Consider the following 12163-nt stretch of genomic DNA (forward strand, 5'->3'; position numbering starts at 1 on the left):
CAGTCGGATCGGATTCGATGAAAAGGGTCCTTATGAAGGGTAAATAGAAATTGGCATATCATGTTGTGGTTTTGACATAGGTAAGAAACGTTCTTGCTAGAAACCTATAGCAGCCACGTAAAAACATGCAACAACAATTAGAGGACGTCTAACTTGTTTTTGCAGCATATGCCATGTGATGTGATATGGCCAAAAGGATGTGATGAATGATATATGTGATGTACGAGATTGATCATGTTCTTGTAATAGGAATCACGACTTGCATGTCGATGAGTATGACAACCGGTAGGAGCCATACGAGTTTTCTTAATTTATTTATGACCTGCGTGTCAATATAAACGTCGTGTAATTACTTTACTTTATTGCTAAACCGTTAGCCATAGTAGTAGAAGTAATAGATGACGAGATAACTTCATGAAGACACGATGATGGAGATCATGGTGTCATGCCGGTGACGATGATGATCATGGCGCCCCGAAGATGGAGATCAAAAGGAGCAAATGATATTGGCCATATCATGTCACTATTTGATTGCATGTGATGTTTATCATGTTTTTGCTTCTTATTTGCTTAGAACGATGGTAGTAAATAAGATGATCCCTCAAAATAATTTCAAGAAAATGTTCCCCCTAACTGTGCACCGTTGCGAAAGTTCGTTGTCTCGAAGCCCCACGTGATGATCGGGTGTGATAGATTCTAACGTTCACATACAACGTGTGTAAGCCAGATTTACACATGCAAAACACTTAGGTTGACTTGACGAGCCTAGCATGTACAGACATGGCCTCGGAACACAAGAGACCGAAAGGTCGAACATGATTCGTATGGAAGATACGATCAACATGGAGATGTTCACCGATGATGACTAGTCCGTCTCACGTGATGATCGGACACGGTCTAGTTGAGTCGGATCATGTATCACTTAGATTACTAGAGGGATGTCTAATCTGAGTGGGAGTTCATTAAATAATTTGGTTAGATGAACTTAATTATCATGAACTTAGTCTAAAAACCTTTGCAAAATGTCTTGTAGATCAAATGGCGAACGCTCATGTCAACCTCAACTTCAACGCGTTCCTAGAGAAAACCAAGCTGAAAGATGATGGCAGCAACTATACGGACTGGGTCCGGAACCTGAGGATCATCCTCATAGCTGCCAGGAAAGCATATGTCCTAGAAGCACCTCTCGGTGATGCACCCATCCCAGAGAACCAAGACGTTATGAACGCTTGGCAGTCACGTGCTGATGATTAATCCCTCGTTCAGTGCGGCATGCTTTACAGCTTAGAACCGGGGCTCCAAAAGCGTTTTGAGCGACACGGAGCATATGAGATATTCGAAGAGCTGAAAATGGTTTTCCAAGCTCATCCCGGGTCGAGAGATATGAAGTCTCCGACAAATTCTATAGTTGTAAGATGGAGGAAAATAGTTCTGTCAGTGAGCACATACTCAAAATGTCTGGGTTGCACAATCGCTTGTCCCAGCTGGACATTAACCTCCCGGACGAGGCAGTCATTGACAGAATCCTTCAGTCGCTCCCACCTAGCTACAAGAGCTTTGTGATGAACTACAATATGCAGGGGATGGTGAAAACTATTCCTGAAGTATTTTCAATGCTGAAATCAGCAGAGGTGGAAATCAAAAAAGAACATCAAGTGTTGATGGTCAATAAAACCACTAGTTTCAAGAAAGGCAAGGGTAAGAAGAACTTCAAGAAGGACGTCAAGGGAGTTGCCGCGCCCGGTAAACCAGTTGCCAGGAAGAAGTCAAAGAATGGACCCAAACCTGAGACTGAGTGCTTTTATTGCAAGGGAATGGGACATTGGAAGCGGAACTGCCCCAAATACCTAGCGGACAAGAAGGCCGACAACACTAAAGGTATATGTGATATACATGTAATTGATGTGTACCTTACCAGTACTCGTAGTAGCTCCTGGGTATTTGATACCGGTGCGGTTGCTCACATTTGTAACTCAAAACAGGAGCTGGGGAATAAGCGGAGACTGGCGAAGGACGAGGCGACGTTGCGCGTCAGGAATGGTTCCAAGGTCGATGTGATCGCCGTCGGCACGCTACCTCTACATTTACCTACGGGATTAGTTTTAAACCTCAATAATTGTTATTTAGTGCCAGATTTGAGCATGAACATTGTATCTGGATCTCGTTTAATATTAGATGGCTACTCATTTAAATCCGAGAATAATGGTTGTTCTATTTATATGAGAGATATGTTTTATGGTCATGCTCCGCTGGTCAATGGTTTATTCTTAATGAATCTCGAACGTGATGTTACACATATTCATAGTGTGAATACCAAAAGATGTAAGATTGATAATGATAATCCCACATATCTGTGGCACTGCCGCCTTGGTCACATTGGTGTCAAACGCGTGAAGAAGCTCCATATAGATGGACTTTTGGAGTCTCTTGATTTCGAATCATTTGACACGTGCGAACCATGCCTCATGGGTAAAATGACCAAGACTCCGTTCTCCGGAACAATAGAGCGAACAACCAACTTACTGGAAATTATACATACTGATGTGTGCGGTCCAATGAGCGTTGAGGCTCGCGGTGGCTATCGTTATGTTCTCACTCTCACTGATGACTTAAGTAGATATGGGTATGTCTATTTGATGAAACACAAGTCTGAGACCTTTGAAAAGTTCAAGGAATTTCAGAATGAGGTAGAGAATCAACGTGACCGAAAGATAAAATTCTTACGATTAGATCGTGGGGGAGAATATTTAAGTCACGAATTTGGTATGCACTTAAGGAAATGTGGAATCATTTCACAACTCACGCCGCCTGGAACACCTCAGCGTAACGGTGTGTCCGAACGTCGTAATCGCACTCTATTGGATATGGTGCGATCTATGATGTCACTCACTGATTTACCGCTATCATTTTGGGGATATGCTCTAGAGACAGCTACATTCACTTTAAATATGGCACCGTCTAAATCCGTTGAGACGACACCGTATGAATTATGGTTTGGGAAGAAACCTAAGCTGTCGTTTCCAAAAGTTTGGGGATGCGATGCTTATGTCAAGAAACTTCAACCTGAAAAGATCGAACCCAAGTCGGAAAAATGTGTCTTCATAGGATACCCTAAGGAAACCATTGGGTATACCTTCTACCTCAGATCCGAAGGCAAGATCTTTGTTTCCAAGAACGGGTCCTTTCTGGAGAAAGAGTTTCTCTCAAGAGAAGTAAGTGGGAGGAAAGTAGAACTCGATGAAGTACTGCCTCTTGAACCGGAAAGTAGCGCAGCTCAGGAAGATGTTCCTGTGGTGCCTGCACCGACTAGAGAGGAAGTTAATGATAATGATCAAGATACTTCGGATCAAGTTGCTACTAAACTTCGAAGGTCCACAATGACACGTTCCACACCAGAATGGTATGGCAACCCTGTCCTGGAAATCATGTTGTTAGACAATGTTGAACCTTCGAACTATGAAGAAGCAATGGCGGGCCCAGATTCCAACAAATGGCTTGAAGCCATGCAATCCGAGATAGGATCCATGTATGAAAACAAAGTATGGACTTTGACAGACTTGCCCGATGATTGGCGAGCGATAGAGAATAAATGGATCTTTAAGAAGAAGACGGACGCGGATGGTAATGTTACCATCTATAAGGCTCGATTTGTTGCTAAGGGTTATCAAAAAGTTCAAGGGGTTGACTACGATGAGACCTTCTCACCCATAGCGAAGCTGAAATCCGTTTGAATCATGTTAGCAATTGTCGCATACTATGATTATGAGATATGGCAAATGGACGTCAAAACGGCATTCCTTAACGGCTTTCTTAAGGAAGAATTGTATATGATGCATCCAGAAGGTTTTGTCGATCCTAAGAATGCTAACAAGGTATGCAAGCTCCAGCGCTCCATCTATGGGCTGGTGCAAGCATCTCAGAGTTGGAACATTCGCTTTAATGAAATGATCAAAGCGTTTGGGTTTATGCAGACTTATGGAGAAGCCTGTGTTTACAAGAAAGTGAGTGGAAGCTCTGTAGCATTTCTCATATTATATGTGGATGACATACTTTTGATGGGAAATGATATAGAACTTTTGGATAGTATTAAGGCCTACTTGAATAAGTGTTTTTCAATGAAGGACCTTGGAGAAGCTGCTTACATGTTAGGCATCAAGATCAATAGAGATAGATCGACACGCCTCATAGGTCTTTCACAAAGCACATACCTTGATAAGATATTTAAGAAGTTCAATATGGATCAGTCCAAGAAGGGGTTCTTGCCTGTCTTGCAAGGTGTGAAATTGAGCTCAGCTCAATGTCCGACCACGACAGAAGATAGAGAAAATATGAGCGTCGTCCACTATGCCTCAGCCATAGGGTCTATCATGTATGCCATGCTGTGTACCAGACCTGATGTAAACCTTGCCGTGAGTTTGGTAGGAAGGTACCAAAGTAATCCCGGAATGGAACACTGGACAGCGGTCAAGAACATCCTGAAGTACCTGAAAAGGACTAAGGATATGTTTCTCGTATATGGAGGTGACGAGGAGCTCGTTGTAAAGGGTTACGTCGACGCTAGCTTCGACACAGATCTGGATGACTCTAAGTCACAAACCGGATACGTGTATATTTTGAATGGTGGGGCAGTAAGCTGGTGCAGTTGCAAGCAAAGCGTCGTGGCGGGATCTACATGTGAAGCGGAGTACATGACAGCCTCGGAGGCAGCGCATGAAGCAATCTGGATGAAGGAGTTCATCACCGACCTAGGAGTCATACCCAATGCGTCGGGGCCGATCACTCTCGTCTATGACAACACTGGAGCTATTGCCCTTGCCAAGGAGCACAGGTTTCACAAGAAGACCAGGCACATCAAGCGTCGCTTCAACTCCATTCGTGAAAATGTTCAAGATGGAGACATAGATATTTTCGAAGTACATACGGATCTGAATGTCGCAGATCCGTTGATTAAACCTCTTCCGCGAGCAAAACATGATCAACACCAGAACTCTATGGGTGTTCGATTCATCACAATGTAACTAGATTATTGACTCTACTGCAAGTGGGAGACTGTTGGAAATATGCCCTAGAGGCAATAATAAAATGATTATTATTATATTTCCTTGTTCATGATAATTGTCTATTATTCATGCTATAATTGTGTTATCCGAAAATCATAATACATGTGTGAATACATAGACCATAACATGTCCCTAGTGAGCCTCTAGTTAACTAGCTCGTTGATCAACAAATAGTCATGGTTTCCTGACTATGGACATTGGATGTCATTGATAACGGGATCACATCATTAGGAGAATGATGTGATGGACAAGACCCAATCCTAAGCGTAGCACAAGATCGTGTAGTTCGTTTGCTAGAGCTTTTCCAATGTCAAGTATCATTTCCTTAGACCATGAGATCGTGTAACTCCCGGATGCCGTAGGAGTGCTTTGGGTGTACCAAACGTCACAACGTAACTGGGTGACTATAAAGGTATACTACAGGTATCCCCGAAAGTATCTGTTGGGTTGACACGGATCGAGACTGGGATTTGTCACTCTGTATGACGGAGAGGTATCTCTGGGCCCACTCGGTAATGCATCATCACAATGAGCTCAATATGACCAAGTGTTTGGTCTCGGATCATGCATTACGGTACGAGTAAAGTGACTTGCCGGTAACGAGATTGAACAAGGTATTGGGATACCGACGATCGAATCCCGGGCAAGTAACGTACCAATTGACAAAGGGAATTGAATACGGGATTGATTGAATCCTCGACATCATGGTTCATCCAATGAGATCATCGTGGAACATGTGGGAGCCAACATGGCTATCCAGATCCTGCTGTTGGTTATTGACCGGAGAGTCGTCTCAGTCATGTGTGCATGTCTCCCGAACCCGTAGGGTCTACACACTTAAGGTTTGGTGACGCTAGGGTTGTAGAGATGTTAGTATGTGGTAACCCGAAAGTTGTTCGGATTCCCGGATGAGATCACGGACGTCACGAGGAGTTCCGGAATGGTCCGGAGGTGAAGATTTATATATAGGAAGTCCAGGTTCGGCCATCGGGAAAGTTTCGGGGGTAATCGGTATTGTACCGGGACCATCAGAAGGGTCCCGGGGGTCCACTGGGTGGGGCCACCTACCCCGGAGGGCCCCATGGGCTGAAGTGGGAGGGGAACCAGCCCCTGGTGGGCTACAGCGCCCGCCATGGGCCTCCCCCTGCGCCTAGGGTTGGAAACCCTAGGGGTGGGGGGCGCCCCACCTGACTTGGGGGGCAAGTCCCCCCCCCTTGGCCGCCGCCCCACCTTGGAGATTGGATCTCCTAGGACCGGCGCCCCCCTAGGGGTCCTATATATAGTGGGGGGAGGGCAGACACACCCAAGCCTTGGCGCCTCCCTCTCCCTCGTAACACCTCTCTCTCTCGTTGGAGCTTGGCGAAGCCCTGCCGAGATCACCGCTGCTTCCACCACCACGCTGTCGTGCTGCTGGATCTCCATCAACCTCTCCTTCCCCTTGCTGGATTAAGAAGGAGGAGATGTCTTCCCAACCGTACGTGTGTTGAACGCGGAGGTGCCGTCCGTTTGGCACTTGGTCATCGGTGATTTGGATCACGACGAGTACGACTCCATCAACCTCGTTCTCTTGAATGCTTCCGCTCGCGATCTACAAGGGTATGTAGATGCACTCCCCTTTCCCTCGTTGCTATATGACTCCATAGATTGATCTTGGTGATGCGTAGAAAATTTTAAAATTCTGCTACGTTCCCCAACAATATCATTAGGACCAGAAGAAACATTCTTACTAGCAAATAATTTCATAAGTTCATCCATCTTTCCACTCAAAACATTAGTTTCTTCTATCGCATGCACCTTTTTATTAGTAGATCTTTCAGTATGCCATTGAGAATAATTAACCATAATATTATCTAGGAGTTTAGTAGCTTCTCCTAAAGTGATTTCCATAAAAGTACCAAATCTAAAAGATTTCTAGAAGCAAAATTCAATCCGGCATAAAAAATTTGTATAATCATCCACAAATTCAAACCATGAGTAGGGCAATTGCGTATCATTAATTTCATCATCTCCCAAGCTTGTGCAACATGTTCATGATCAAGTTGCTTAAAATTCATAATATCGTTTCTAAGGGAGATGATCTTAGCGGGAGGAAAATACTTAGAGATAAAAGCATCTTTGCACTTATTCCATGAATCAATACTATTTTTAGGCAAAGACGAAAACCAAGCTTTAGCACGATCTATAAGCAAAAAAGGAAATAGCTTCAATTTAACAATATCGTTATCCACATCTTTATTCTTTTGCATATCACACAAATCAACGAAGCTATTTATATGGGTAGCGGCATCTTCACTAGGAAGGCCAGAAAACGGATCTTTCATGACAAGATTCAGCAAGGCAACATTAATTTCACAAGATTCAGCATCGGTAAGAGGAGCAATCGGAGTGCCAATAAAATCATTGTTGTTGGTATTGGTAAAGTCGCACAATTTATTGTTATCTTGAGCCATCGTGACAAGCAGGCAATCCAACACACAAGCAAACAAAAAGCAAGCGGGCAAAAAGAGGCAAGTAGAGAAAGAGAGGGAGGATAGAGAGAGATAGGGCGAATAAAACGGCAAGCGTGAAGTGGGGGAGAGGAAAACGAGAGGCAAATGGCAAATAATGTAATGCGGGAGATAAGGATTGTGATGGGTACTTGGTATATTGACTTTTGCGTAGACTCCCCGGCAACGGCGCTAGAAATCCTTCTTGCTACCTCTTGAGCACTGTGTTGGTTTTCCCCGAAGAGGAAGGGATGATGCAGCAAAGTAGCGTAAGTATTTCCCTCAGTTTTTGAGAACCAAGGTATCAATCCAGTTGGAGGCTACGCGCGAGTCCCTCGCACCTGCACAAAACAAATAAATCCTCGCAACCAACGCGATAAGGGGTTGTCAATCCCTACACGGCCACTTACAAGAGTGAGATCTGATAGATATGATAAGCTAATATTTTTGGTATTTTTATGATAAAGATGCAAAGTAAAATAAAAGCAAAGTAAATTACTAAGTATTGGAAGATTAATATGATGAAGATAGACCCGGGGGCCATAGGTTTCACTAGTGGCTTCTCTCAAGAGCATAGGTATTTTACAGTGGGTGAACAAATTACTGTTGAGCAAATGACATAATTGAGCATAGTTATGAGAATATCTAGGTATGATCATGTATATAGGCATCATGTCCAAGACAAGTAGACCGACTCCTGCCTGCATCTACTACTATTACTCCACTCATCGGCCGCTATCCAGCATGCATCTAAGTTCATGAAAACAGAGTAACCCCTTAAGCAAGATGACATGATCAAGAGGGACAAACTCATGCAATATGATGAAAACCCCATCTTTTTATCCTCGATGGTAACAATCCAAATTGTGCCTTGCTGCCCCTACTATCACTGGGAAAGGACACAGCAAGATTGAACCCAAAGCTAAGCACTTCTCCCATTGCAAGAAAGATCAATCTAGTAGGCCAAACCAAACAGATAATTCGAAGAGACTTGCAAAGATAACCAATCATACATAAAAGAATTCATAGAAGATTCAAATATTGTTCATAGATAGACTTGATCATAAACCCACAATTCATCGGTCTCAACAAACACACCACAAAAAGAAGATTACATCGAATAGATCTCCACAAGAGAGGGGGAGAACATTGTATTGAGATCCAAAAAGAGAGAAGAAGCCATCTAGATAATAACTATGGACCCGTAGGTCTGAGGTAAACTACTCACACTTCATCGGAAGGGCTATGGTGATGATATAGAAGCCCTCTGTGATGGATACCCCCTCCGGCGGAGCTTCGGAACAGGCCCCAAGATGGGATCTCATGGATACAGAAAGTTGCGGTGGTGGAATTAGGGTTTTGGCTCCGTATCTGATCGTTTGGGGTACATAGGTATATATAGGAGGAAGGAGTATGTCGGTGGAGCAACAGGGGGCCCACGAGGGTGGAGGGCGCGCCTGGGGGGGGGGGGGGTAGGCGCGCCCCCTATGTCGTGGCCTTCTCCTTTGTTTCTTGACGTAGGGTCCAAGTCTCCTGGATCATGTTCGGTGAGAAAATCATGTTCCCGAAGGTTTCATTCCGTTTGGACTCCGTTTGATATTCCTTTTCTCCGAAACCCTAAAATAGGCAAAAAAACAGCAAATCTGGGTTGGGCCTCTGGTTAATAGGTTAGTCCCAAAAATAATATAAAAAAGTGGATAATAAAGCCCAGTAATGTCCAAAACAGTAGATAATATAGCATGGAGCAATCAAAAATTATAGATACGTTGGAGACGTATCACCGTCCACCTGGCGTTGCTCCCCAGCCAGGAGAGGGTGGTGAGCTACGCGTCTGCATCGACATCCCAAGGCTCAACCGAGGCGCATCTCATGAGCGCTTCTGGCCTTCGCGTGTTCGGCGCTGCGAAGGCCCACCTCACAGCTACGTTCGCATGCCGTTCGGCCTGCCGAGCGTGGTTGCTTCCTTCCAGCGCAACCTGCGGAGCGTCATGGCGGGTCAAGAGGCCAAGCACCATGCAGTCCTGGCGAAGATGGCGACGGTCCTCAAGGAACTGCCTAGACCCCCAAAGCCTCCCATGGCTCAGGGCCCCGATGGCTCGTGAGGAGCAACCCCTTCGCCGCGTACCTTCAGCTGCCTCAACTCCCCTTCATCAACGGAACCAGGTGACACCTTCCAAGTTTGTTCTGCTGGGAGCACCCCCAGGGATGCATCATTCCCAGGCCGCGTGGGTCCGTCCCTATGGCATGTATACTTTCTTGTTTATGTCTTTAGATTACTTTGCTGGGGGCGCCCCTCGGGCTGCATCATCCCCAAGCCACTCGGGCCTGACCTAGTGGCACGTATCGTTCATGCACTTACCTGAGCTATGTTGCCTTTCATGTTTAATCTATCTGTGACTGTCACCTGCTTGATTGTCGCCCATCATGTGAGAGGGTTAGGCACGGCGTCTGTGCTCGGGCCCGTCCCTGCAGCGTCGATAAATCCAACGGCCGAGCTCTGTCTGGCGGGCCGGCCCCGTTCACATCACCTCCTGGGGCCGTTGGTGCTTGGCTTTCTCACACGATAACCTCAGGAGATTCGTTCGGCGCAGGTTGTCTAACCACCTCGCAGGACCACCACTGCGAACAAGAATCAAGACCAGGCGCAACCCGCCTTGAGGTAGGGCCTCATGAGTCCCGCGCTGGCTCACGAGTGCCCAGACACACCTCATCTAGCCCTGCCGTGCAAGCCACGTGCCAGGGCGGGGCTGTACACACCCCGGGGGCTCTCTGCAGTAGGGAGTCCCCTCCCACGTTCCAGTGGAAACACCATGCTCCGTGCTGGCAGTCGACACTGCCGAGGAGCGGCTATGCCCGTGCAAGCGCGGAAGCGCCATGGTCCGTCCTGGTGATAAACAACCGAGGGCGGCCTCACGGTCGTATCAACCTCAGGGAGCCTCCAGGCTCGGTGTCTGGCCTCATCGCAACGCCTCCCCTCGGGAGAGCCGAGCGAGGGGGCTGGGCACAGGGGCTGCGCTCGGATCACGCCCAAGCGTACGCCACGCCGCCAGGTCCCTCGGACCTGGTCGTCGCACACCCTCACAAGTGGAGCTAAGGTATGAAGGTCATTTGAACGTCAAGGGGGACTACTGAGCATCGCAACTCAGGAGCCTAACTGGTCGCGTAGCCCCTCACTCCTTGGGTCTGTCCTGGTCTCCGGTTGGTCCAACGGCGGTTGAGGTATCCACGGGGTCGGGCCCTACCGACGTAGAACACAAGACCTACCATTGCATCTCCTTTCCACAAGCTTTTTGCACGTCAAGGGGGACTCCTGAGCATCGCGACTCAAGATCCCAACTGGTCACGTAGCCCCTCACTCCTTGGGTCCGTCCTGGTCTCCGGTCGGTCCAACGGTAGTTGAGGTATGCACGTGGCCGGGCTCTGCCGACGTAGAACATAAAGCAAATTGGAAGAAAATCACAAAATCTCAAAGCAAATATTACAAGACATATTGTTCTCCAAATATCAAACACAAGTTTAAACGCCTCCACGAGGCACGCTACATGCTCCAGGAGTTTCAACAGGAAAGGAGCCGCAAGCCAGTCATCCCTCGATACCGCCGGCACCTGCAAGAGGTGCCCCCTCCTGGGTGGCGTCGCCTTCACCTGCACCACCAGTCGAAGGCGCGGGGGCGAAGGCGTCGAACTTCTCCAGCATGGCTTCCACCTGACCTTTCACGGCAGCGGCGGTGGCTGAGCAATGTTCATCAGCCACGGGCTCCAGCAGCTCGTCAAGGCGGACGGCAGGATCGCAAAGATGGAGGTGGCTGAAGACGCGCGTCAGCGCGGCTGAAGAAAGGACGCGAGCCTCTGCCTCTGCTATGGGGCCGATGCCGCGCATGACTTCCTCAAGCGCCTCAACCAAGTAGGGAAGCAACTAGGCGGGGCCGTCCTCATTAATGGCCAACGGATTCTCCAAGCCCTTCTGATAGAGTGACTTCAGGGCCTCGCGAGACCTCTTCCCTAGAAGCGCGAAGGCCGCGCGGTCCTCGGCCAGAACCTTCGCCTTGGCGTCAAGATCGACCCCCTTCGCCTCCACCTTCCGCTCCAGCTCCTCCAGCCGGTTGCGTTCAGTGGCCTGCGCCTTCGCCAACTCCCCCAGCTCGGCGTCGTGGTTCTTGATGGCATCTCCCGGGCCCTCATCTCCTCCTTCTTCGCTTGGTGATCGCGAGCTTCTTCTGCCCCCTCATCACGCAGACTCTTCAACCCGTCCTCCAGCGCCCAACCGTGGTCGTGGGCGGCTTCGGCGTCCTTCAGCGCCACCTCATGATCGGCCGCAGCTTGAGAGACGGCCTACTTCTCCTTCTCGAAGGTCGTCGCGGCCTGGCTCAGTGCCGCCCGTACTACCGCGTCAGACTGAAGCCAGCCGGAGGCCAGCTCTAGGCGCCCGGCTACTAGGCGTAGATCCTCGCCCAAGAGATCTTCCCGTAGCTGAGTCATCTCTGAAAGATAGCAGAGGAGGCAGAAGAACCTGGGAGTAATGGCGCAGTAGGAGGAGGAGGCAACATCGTCACTAGGGCTTGTGAGACCAAGGGCTCCTGAGCCTCCGGGACCTTAGCAGCCGAACCGGACATTGGCA

Source organism: Triticum urartu, chromosome 6A (assembly GCF_056163025.1).
Source record: "Triticum urartu cultivar PI428250 chromosome 6A, HENAU_Tu73, whole genome shotgun sequence".
NCBI lineage: Eukaryota > Viridiplantae > Streptophyta > Magnoliopsida > Poales > Poaceae > Triticum > Triticum urartu.